Here is a 12,227-nt window from a genome sequence, read left to right as displayed (position 1 = left end):
AATAAAGATACTCATCTTAACAGCAAGGAGACAGAGAGAGAGAGAGAGAGAAGGATAGAGAGAGAAGACGCAGAAACTAAAGGACTAACATCCATGCACAATGTAAATGTGTGTACATAATGACAACAAACATTATAAACTCTTTACGAAAATAACTTTTGCTTAACTCGACGGTGGACATCAGTTAAATAAAAACAAAATGTTCAAATAAAATAGAAAAAAAAAATCTTTCTACACACTAACCAGAATATATTTTATGTTAACAAAAGTAGAAAAAATACAAAATAGGTCTTCGCGGTTTATATTTCATTTCAGCATCATTATTATTTCAATGAATATGGAGATCACATGCTGTGCTTTTGATTTTTGGTCCTCACCCCATCCACTTTGGTCTTTATGAATATACTACTTATTTCTTATTTACCCCTTGTTGCAAGTGTATAAGGCCTATATTATACCTTTCGATTATTTTTGTAACAAAAAAAAAGAGCGGCAATTTTTTTTTTATTTTTTTTTTTTTATAGATGATCATTGTACCTTAGTTAAGGTAAACATGACAGACCATTGCAATTATTGCCTTATGAACGCATGGCCAAATTGAGCTGTCAAAAAAAAGAAGAATGCCAAGCAAGGTGCGCTTCATATCCAAAAGGACAAAGCTAACTGCTTGACAGAACATTTTTCATTGGCGACAATTGTTGCGAGTAAGGACCTTCGATTTAGGTTAAGGGTTATGATAGGGTTTTAGAATTAGTTTGATGGGAAGATTACGATTAGAGTGGGCTATGTTTCAGGTGGGTTGATTTTGCTTTGGTTTTGTTTTGTTTTGCTGTTTTGTAGTTTTGTAGTTTCTTTGTTTCTTTGTTTGCTTGCTTGTTTGTTTGTTTGTTTGTGTGTTTGTTTGTTTGTTTGTTTGTTTTATGAGCATGGGATTAATAATGTAGCAGGAAATAATGTCATGGAATTTAAAGGTACTGTTTAACATTGTAAGCAGTGATTTTAAAACTGTTTCGGATATCACAATTGCACATAATTACGTAGGTCAGTTGTATCACAAACATCCTACCATATACAAGAAATTTGGAATAATGCAACAAAGCCTAAAATAAAAGGAGATGTCACAATTTTTCTCAATAAACCATAACTGTAGACGGTTCAGTCTACAAACATTCTAATACAGTGTAATAACTATTGTTTACATTATATTTAACAATAGTTAACATGGCTTTTACTGATTCAAATTTTTACAAAGATTGTTTCTATCTCTAACTCACATTTTAAAGCTATTTTGAAGCACTAATGCTGCAGCCGCTGGGTTTTTCTCTCATATGTAAAACGGTAACGCCTTTTAAGTTATTACAGTGGTTACTCTGAGCACCTATCGTCGTTTCCTACGAGGACAAAATTCATCTTTGTTTGTGGTTGAAATCTTGAGGATCGACATCACAGAGAATAGCGCCATCTTTTGACATCCTGACATTCAGGCCCTATTATGATTATAAGAAGGTCGGGTCCGCTACGGTTCAATCATGGACCTACTACACATATCTATGGACTATTTGAACGGAGGTCTTTCTTTGATCCAATCATCATCGACGTCACCTGACTACGTGCCTTTTGATGAGGACCTTTCAAATGTCTGGACGATTGAGTAATCATGTATTGACGCAAAAAAAAAAAATCCCCCTCATTTCGGTCTAATATTTGGCTGAGGTGCCTTTTCAGACTCAACTACCTATGAATAAACATGGTGGGGAGCTGCAAACCTCATATCATGACATAATTTTGTATCACAAAATTCCTGATTACTGATGTGGACAAAGAGGGTATTTGGAGTGATTAACGATTGGTGTGTATCCATGTGTAGTAGGTCCATAAGTTCAATTAAGGTCGAATGATATTGTTCGTTTGTTTTGGTTTTTTTTTTTCCACTGTCCACTCTTCTGAGAAAGTGCATGATAAAAATCATTATGTGCTTTAAAAGCAAAAAGTTATGTATTATGTGACCGTGCATCACAAAACGAACAAAAAGTCGCACCTCTTGATTTTACGTGAGGACCAAAAAAAAAAAAAAAAAAAAAAAAGGTGAAACGGGTCAACCAAGTCAATATTCCGTTTTTCATGTTTTCTGAAAAAGTGCTGAAAGAGCTACCCTTCTTCTGCATTATTCTTAAGTTTGGGATCATAAAATGAATGCAAATGTGCATTTTCAGCCAATTTTCTACAACCCTTTTTTGTAGAGTAATGTGATCAGGTATGTCTTAGAGGCCCCTTTTCATTTCTGGACAGCCACTTGCACACTCTTTTCTTTCAAGTATGATAACTTTAATCTAATCTGATAATCTCTTCATTGTTGTTGCTCCAGTGGTTTACATCCTGATTTTTGTCCCATTCATCGCACAGCTAGCACGGCTTGGTAAAAAATAAACACTTGAATAGACAATAATAGACCCTGTACTTCTCTTCTCTTTTCTCGGTTCCAGCTTTTCCACAGTGTGTGCTTATATATATATATATATATATATATATATATATATATATATATGAAGAGTTTGTTTGCAAAAACCGATAAGTCCATATTTGCCAAATGGAGATATTTGCGATCATTCAAAAGGTATTATTTTGTACCTTATGACAGAGACCGTACTTCAAAATCTTCAAAAATGGACTTATCGGTTTTTGCGAACAAACTCTTCAAGTATATATATATATATATATATATATATATATATATATGTGAATGTGTGTTGTTATTTTGGTATCATTCATAAGTATTTCTGGATTTAACATTGATATTATTTTGTCTGTTAACGATTAAAATAATGACACAACGATAGGTCTACTACATAGAGTAGAAAGCTACATGTATTTACTATACTAGTAGTTTGCAACAGGGATAATACCTTTGCCAGTATGCTACCATGTGGCACCCCTGTTTCAATAACTTTCATGTTGAATGAAAGCCTTTATTGCTTTCAATATAATATGTCGACCCACGACTGCCTTATTCAAAGAATAAGTCAATACTCCTACACTTTTCCCTGTCTTTGCACACAATGGCCCGAATTCACGAAGGTGGTACAAATGGAACCATGGTTTCAACCATGGTTTCAACCATGGAAAAAAACATGGAGCGCCAAGTGCCGCACAGAATATTTTGTTACGAAATTGGTCATTTCGTCGATAAAATGACAGTTTCGTAAACGAAATTATCAATTCGGGGACGAAATGTTCATTAGTTACAAAATGTTGTCAATTCATTACAAAATAATAATTTCATCGACGAAATGACTAATTTTGTAACGAAATATTCCATGCGACACTTGGCGCTCCATGGTTTTTGTCCATGGTTTAAACCATGGTTTTATTTGTACCACCTTCGTGAATTCGGGCCAAAGAGATCACTATGTTGGAAATCCCTCGAGGGACAAAAATTGGACTCCAGTGCCAACCTGCTTAATCCTGTACGTGCCAATGAATCGAATGTGCACAAATTTCTCACAGAAACGTATGAATAGGAAATAACCGCGGCACAAAAAAGGGGGGTTAATATCGGAAAAGAGAATAGCATGAATTTGGGAAAACTTTCGTGGAGTGGTTTGGGTTATACCATTCAGTCGGTTGTGGAGTAAAGGGGGAAACATGATTTATATTTGAAAGGTTATCAATAACTACAGAGTTATAGTTTTGGTAGTCTAGCAGTTATTTTCCCTTAACTTTTGACAAACATTGGAGGATAGCTGGACAATAATTTTTTAAGCATGTGGCTTTGCAAACAGCAAAGTAGCATTCATATCAAACTGGCATGACGAAAAACGGATTTGATTGTTGTTTGTTTGTTTGTTTGTTTTGTTTTGTTTTGTTTTGTTTTTTGTTTGTTTGTTTGTTTGTTCGTTCGTTTGTTTTTTGTCAGTTTGTTTGGTTGACTTTTATTTGCTTGGCTGGTTTTTGTTTTGTTTTTTGTTTTGTTTTTTTGTTTTTTGTTGTTTGCTTTGTCAGGCCAATTCTCGGTATCACCAATGCGAAGAAAATGTCTGCGCATGCTGAAGAGCTCTGGCACAGACGCACTGTAGTGCAACATAGGATTCCTCGGTGCCCTTGTTCGCTTCCGGTTGTCTCACGCGAGTCGCAGTTCCCATACGATTCAATGGAGTTATTTGTCTGCTTTTCCGTTGTTACCCCATTTTTTGTTTTTGTTTTTCTTCTTGGCTATAATTCAGCTTAAAAGAGTTGAAAGCTTCTAAGTTTTACTGCTTTGCGTTCACTACACACTGCTAGAGTCATGCTTCACTTCTGCGAGGCTTAAATCTGCTGGTCACTATAATGATGGAAAGCGAAGAAATCTTCAACAAAAATACCTCTGGATGAAGAGAAAGCGTGATCTGTGTGCAAGTGCAGCAAAAAAACGGGGCAAGTTTGTCCAGTGAGCTATCCCATAATGCGTCTAAAACGCTGCTCTGCGCATGACACCAGGTATTTGCGATATCAAGAATTGTATCATTGATGATGACGACCAATCATGTTACTCTTTTTGACTTAGAGTTATTTCGGATTCACAGTTATAATTATAATAACATCCTATTATAGCGCATGATACAAGCATGTCTCTATGCGATTTACATTCATAAAAATGCATAAACAGAAAAAGCAAACAAACAAAACTCAATCTACAAAAAATTACAGAGTATATAACAATGCGAAAATAGGTAAGTTTTTATTAAGTTCTTGAAGCTGTTGACAGTTGATGCATCTCGAAATTTGGGAGGAAGAGAATTCCAGAGTGTTGGTAAAATCCCCCCCCCCCCCCATTCGATTGACATGTCAAGGGGCATAAACTTAGCACAAAGGGATAATAGTTCCCCGTCCCACAACGTCAGATTCCAAAATCTCGAAAAAGTCTCTTTCTCTTGGTACATGCATGAGTCAGAATGTTAAGACAGGAATCTTATAATTGAATGGAGCTGCTATGTAAAAAGTTAATCCCTGTCTCTCAACTAAACGGGGGAGGATGGGGTTTGCGCTGGCTCCACTCATCACAAAAAAAAAAAAATCATAGCTGTTTTAACTTTTGAGTCAAGATAGTGCAGTTTGCTCTTCATTAATTTCTTTTAGTGTCCACATAGGGGTGGCAAAAAACTGACCTTCCTCGCTTTTTTTTATTTGCTGCCCTACAAGGCCATTCAGCTTTTTCCTTCGTTTTTTTTTTTATTTTTAAGCATTGCCCCCCCCCCGTGCCAATATATGTATATATATATATATATATATATATATATATATATATATACATATATATATATATATATATATATACATATATATATATATATATATATATATATATATACATATATATATATATATATATATATATATATATACATATATACATATATATATTTAGAGAACGTATAATGACATGTCTTCTCTTCCTATGTACAGAAAACTGTTATAGAAAACACAAGTAAAAATGAAATTTGGCTCCTTTTTTCCCCTTATATTCCATGATTTGCATTACTGCTTATAGGAAACATTATAGATTTAAATCTCGGACATATTTGTTAAATGTTGTTATGCATTGACAACTGCAATTGCAATTGACAACGGCATTCAGAAATAAATTGAATTGAATTGAATGGAACCTCCCTGTTTTAGTGTATCAAAGTGTAATTGTGTATGCTTTCCCATTTTCATGCCCACCCCCCCCCCCAAAAAAAAAAGGTTAAACTCATCCGCCCTTGCTGAAAGGCACGATTGTTCTGCTACATGCCACATTATCCCCCGAGCAAAGTCCGAAGTGTTGGAGCTTCTCTAATGCAAACATATGTGGATGTGCCCAATTATTCGTCTTTTGTTATAATGATCAGGGCAAATAAATTAGACTTCATTCAGTTTCTCATGACGCCGATTTGGGTGAGAACGTGTACTTCTAATAATTTGGATTGATTTGAGTGTTTTACACTGGTGAGTCAAAATAAGGCAACTCATTCACAGCAACAATACACAATAGCCCTATACCTCTGCTTAGTGAAGAAATTGAATACGTTTTTTTTTTTTTTTTTATGACCGACAGGTTATGGTTTATATAATACAATTGGCAAATGTGTTGATTTCTGTGTTTTCCCCATAAATTCCTTTTAGATGTCATCAACTCTCTTTTATATTCTCTTTAAAATAGCAAGTTTCATAACACTGCAATGAACAGATATCCACTGACACCTCTTTTAGTTGACTTTACAAATATGGTTGTACCAAACAAAGTTAAAGCTGAATAATTATTTTCTTCACATAGAATAGAGGGCAAAATACTTTTTTTTTTTCATTTGACATTACATCATGATGTCAGCTTCTTTCCAGATAGGCCATACATCAAAACATGATTACATTAAAGTGTATCTTTGCCCAAAAAATATTTTTGATATGTGAAAGAGACACATTTCAGTAGTCCATTGAACCAACTTTCAGAGAAAAGGGGTCATTAATTAGTGAAATAATGCATCTGAAAGTTTCTAAACACAATGGGTCTGGGAGGCAAGACTTCAGCAAACCCTATTGTTTGCAGTGGGTTACGGAACCACAAAGGTTCCTGAATCTCCCAGACACAGTGTGTTTGGAAACTTTGAGATGCATTATTTCACTATAAATTAATGACCCATTTTTTCTGAACGATGGAGCAATGGATTACTGAAATGTGTCTCTTTCGCATATCCAAAATATTTTTTTTTTTTTTTAGGCCAAAGATACACTTTAAGAAATAATGTAACTTTTGTGTCATGTCATTGTAAGATTTGGAGACAGATATGAAACAGAAAATGGGATTTAGTGAAATTGATGTTGTTCCCCCGCCGACAGTTGACATAAGTTTTTGATTATTGGCAAATAATGATATCTTATTTCATGTTTATAAGATTTGTTGTGTGAGTTGTGTGTGTGTGCGTGTGTGTGTGTATAAGTGTGTGTTTTGTTTTGTTTCGCTTTTTTTTTTTGGTCAAACAATGACAATGTGTATAATTAGGCAATAAAATCAGCACTAACGGGCCCAAAGTCCATTTGAACTTAAGGTATAGAGTTTTCCCTTCGTTCGGTTCATCAAATCCCACATAAACCTAGCACGTCATTGCCACACCGTGACATGGTTACGTGTTTGTATAAACAGCTTGAGTGTTTTTTGTATCTATGTGCTTTTTTTTGCCGTATTTGATATCCGATTCGTCATGATTATTGAATAATGAACATAATCATTATCCCTTATTATGCCCGATTAAAACCGCAATGAAAACCGCATGCGAACGTTATCATCAGCTCGAAGGACATGGCCATTGCGGATGTTACGGACTGTTAGTTTATGGGAACCAGGGTTAATTCGGGGGAGGGGAAACAACATCCAAATTACAAAGAAGGGGAGGTGGTAGTTATGTCGCGGTGGTTCTCAGCCTTGGTTTCAGGTAAATCAAGTACAGTGTAGATCCCATATATTACGATGTTTTCATTCCTGATTGCACTTTAGGCACTAAACATATTTGGAAATGCATGTACATGGCAAACGTCTACAGTTTGTTTGGTGGTTTGTTTGTTCTTGGGGTTTTTTGCGAAAAAGAAAAATCTCCAATTCTCAATTTAATTCAATTCGATTCATAGACAGAGAACATAGACATTTCACTTTCTATAGTGATAGATAATAAAGCTTCATAAGCAGAACATAGCGATGAAGATTAAATTTAGTTTAACAATGATTAATAAGCCAGTTCGTAGTTCTGCTTTGCGCATGAGCAGAAAAAGGTCACTGGTATCAAAACGTATGATGGTTTTTAAATTCACGGAGATAAGCATACATATTGTTCTGTGATATAATTATTATTCATCATGTACATGATACTTGCCATTACATCCACTGACTGAAAATCTGTTATTTGGCAATACGAATATAACATGCTTTAATGCATTCAATACAAAACAAAGAAATGGATGCTTCCACCGAGGGTTGTATGACAGACCATTCTGGTCACCTGGTCTTGCTATGCAAGATCATTTTTCGTTGAACACGAATTCCATAGATTGTTACGCCGGGCAAATTTACCGGTACGCGTTATATTGCTTTGAATATGCGTGAAGTGCCTAAGAAAATAGAAAGGTCATGTGTACCAACGTGCACATGAGCTAATTACGAACTGGCTTATTCATATGCAAACTGCGAAAAATAAAGAGACCCACTAAAAAGACAAAGCTTGTAAAAGGTTGCACCCTCAGGTAAACAACGTCAATAGAAAAACAAGTTGATGCACAGGAAAAAAAAAAGGTTTAAAAACAGGTTTGGAAGCCTCTTTCTCTCTCCCACTCTCTCCCTCCCTCTCTTATGTGGGTGCGTACGTAAATCATGTACATGATGTAGCTCCATGCAACTGGATAAATATTAACAATTCAGAATCTTTGCTTAATGATAATAATGATAATAATTGCATTTGTATGGCGCTTCATACTGACGTTTCTAAGCGCCTAAGCAGTCCTTGCCTATAATCAATTCGTTTGCTGAATAAACTAAAAAAAACAAAAACGCCCATTGTGAATATAATCACACGGTGTACGTATTGTTGCAGAGAGAGAGAGAGAGAGAGAGAGAGAGAGAAAGAGATGGTAGGGGTGGGAGGGGCAACATGAATGTGATGCTTATTTGTTCTTCGTGATGTCCTTTCATCTCATTTGATTTTACAATTTGATTATAGACTTCTGAGATCATTAGTTTGCATGACATTCGTGTGCATGACAGGTTTTAAACTTGACAGGGAGGTCACCATGGCATAGGAAAATGTATTATGTAAATGTACACACACACACACACACACACACATTATATACACACACGTATATATATATATATATATATATATATATATATATATATATATATATATATATATATATATATGTGTGTGTGTGTTACCCGGGCCTCGGGTAACTGGGTTGAATTTACACTCCAATATCACTCTTGATCTGTATGCAGAGAAAGATAACACAAGTCCAGTCAAGATGGATGCAGGGATGAAAGTGTTTCTCTTTATTCTGGTATAAATCATACCGAGTTTCAATAATGATCATATAAATCGCAATCAAAATAATTATCAATACTTCTTTTCATCAACACAACGTGAATGACACATGCAAATTGGTGATATGAATATCTAATTCTTCTTCAGTGTAATTGATGATTCACCTTGCTCAATATTATGATGCTTGATTTATACCTCAAAGAGTCTCTAAAATCAAAGGTTAATTACGACACTTACTCGTAACAATCAATCTTAATATTCCTTTGTACTAAGCATAATTAACTGTAAAATTCTCTTTTAACAAAAGCAACCTTAACCAATCATTTAAAATATTAATGATTTAATCAAATAAACGCAACTACTTATCATTTGATTAATCTATGTTTGTATCGATGAATTGAAACGCAAGTGATTGACTACACCTAAACCTGGAATGCATTCATTTCTTTGGCAAGAATTGTTTAAAAGCAAGAAGGAAAACCGGCAGTCTTTATACACTGCAAAACAAATCTAACTTCTTTAGTTTTCCTTTATTTCTCTAAAAGCCAGGTTTTCTCTCTCTTTCCTGCTCGCTTCTGTATTTTATTCCTCTCATATAAAATAAAACGCTTCTGTAAAATCCTTTTTAATTTCTTTATACCAAGTGAGGAACTGGCCACAGTGAGGAACTGAGGAGCTGGGAAAGTGAAGGGCTTTTTACACTTGTAAAATTTTGCTTAGCCCCGGACCAACGGTGGGGCTAAGGGGGGGCCTTAGCCCCACCGTTGGTACGGGACTATCCTTAGCCCACTGTTTCTGTTTACACTCGTTTTTGCCAAAGTGGGCTAGCCCCACCGATAGTACGGTACTATCTGGCCCTGCAAAATAGCAGGGGTTAGCACCGCAATTGCGGTGCTAGCACCGCAATTGCGGTGCCAAGCAAGTGAGTGTAAACAGAACGAAAAAATAATCCTGGGCTAAGCGACGGAGACGAAGTCCGACCCTCACTGACCAATCAGAAACGAGGTAATCAAGTGCTGCCGGTGCGTGCGTGTACGTGTACAGTACACAGCGTAATTATGAATATTCGTGTGGTTTGGAAAGTCCGGGGCTATGAAATACGAGTGTAAAAAGATCAGTTTTCTCCTTAGCCCCGGACAAGAGATAGTACGGGACTAATTGGCGAGTGTAAAAAGCTGAAAAAATTGGTACGGGACTAACGATAGTCCTGGGTCAGAGAAAGTCCGGGGTTAAGAAACACAAGTGTAAAAAGCCCTTGAGAGAGACACTGACCACAACTATAAACACTCCGTCCAGAGAGCTGGTGGTCAGAGCTCTGGCTGATAAGGTGCGGAGGTTGGCGTGAGTCATCCAAACTGTGTTCACGCCGGCCCTCCGTCTCTATCTCTATTCTACCTGTATCTACAAATGTACACTATTATCATCATCCGTCACTGTTTCCATTCTGCACAATGCTACACTACTATTCCATAAGCATCATGCCAAATATCCATGTATTTACAATTAGCACACTCGTTAAGGCATTTGGGCTTTCAGTCAGAATAACATTTACAATGTATGTCAGTCACTTCACAGTCATTCCCAAGATAGCCTAAAGGTCAACGGACTCTTACACGGCGCACCGCCTAGGAGAGTGTTTACACTGACCATTCTACTCTGTCTCTTCCACAGGACAGTACAGCCTATGGCTTGTTCACACTCGCACAAGCAGCACTTAATCCGGAATTAAATCAGCTTAAGTTGTAATTTCAACTCTTACATCATGAAAACTACTAAAATCACTACACAAATATAACAGTAACACAATTTCTATTATTCACCAACACTAGCATTAGTCTCGCTGTAAGTGACAATAGATTTGTACAAATACATATACTTAATAACTTCACTGAGAACACCATTGGTGTTCAGAATTCCTTTTTTCTGAAGGAATAATTACTACATTCAACTACAAAACACTAAATATCATAGAATCACCAGATTTACCAATCGGAAGAAATGATTTTGAATAATTGAAAAGGGGTAAAAGCAAGGTTTCTTACCTGTATGCAGAGAAAGATAACACACGTCCAGTCGAGATGGATGCAGGGATGAAAGTGTGCTCAAAACCACATCCATCTGAGTGATGTCATTTTTCTCTGAATTTCAAGCAGTTTGGTTAACTCCACTCCGGGCTTTAGGGGTGGATGGATCAAGTTTGTGAGGGTATGTTCTTTCTTTTAAATCAATGCAATTGTCCAAAACTTCTAAAAAATGGGGGGGGGGTCTATTTTCTTTGGGTATCACATCTATATATATATATAAATGTATGTATATATATATACACATATATATGTATATATGTATTATATATATATATACACATATATATGTATATGTATATATATATATATGTATTATATATGTAGTGTGTGTATGTATTATATATGTATACCTAAAATGCTTACATTGTACATACATTATTGCAGATATACATGCACCAAATAATAGAGAGAGAGAGAGAGAGAAAGAGGAGGGAGCGAGCCAGGGGAAGGAGAAATAATATGAAATGACTGGCAGAGTCTGACACGAGATGTCAGATCGAATTGCTAATGTTTTATCAGATTTACAATTTTTGGTCATCAGTGGGTAAACTGACTGCAATAATCAAAACACAATAGCAATAGCTGGATGATGAATGTAAGTTTTCAGAGAGACTACGCTAGATAATTCTGCGTATTAGAATTAAAAAGACTATCATTCCAACGGCTTTTAAAGGGACAATATTGTTTTGGCTGTGATGGGGCTTCTGGTTTCAAACTTGTGTTGTGAGATAATGAGAAACTTTATATGAAATACGAAAGACCACACAGTTTTTAAAGAAATTCTAAATTTATTTGATTGAATTGGTTTTGAAATGGCTGAGATATCCAGAAACAGACGTGAGAATAAAAGGTGTAGACCATTTTTTATTATCTGTAGGACCAGCATACTTGTTTTACTTCTCTTTCTTCTTCTTCTTCTTCTTCTTCTTCTTCTTCTTCTTCTTCTTTTTCTTCTTTTTCTTCTTCTTTTTTGTTTTGTTTTGTTTGATATCTTAGCCATTCCAAAACCGATTTTCATCAAATAGACTTTGTATTCCTCCTGGAATTGTATGCTCTTTCATACTTCATAAGTTGTTTCTTATCATTTCTGAAAAAAAGTTAA

The sequence above is a fragment of the Diadema antillarum genome, unplaced genomic scaffold (genome assembly GCF_040938485.1).
Source record: "Diadema antillarum isolate AM-2024a unplaced genomic scaffold, OU_Dant_1.0 scf00000045, whole genome shotgun sequence".
In the NCBI taxonomy this organism is placed as follows: Eukaryota; Metazoa; Echinodermata; class Echinoidea; order Diadematoida; family Diadematidae; genus Diadema; species Diadema antillarum.
The sequence above is the reverse complement of the archived record's forward strand: the minus strand, read 5'-3'. Positions refer to the sequence as shown.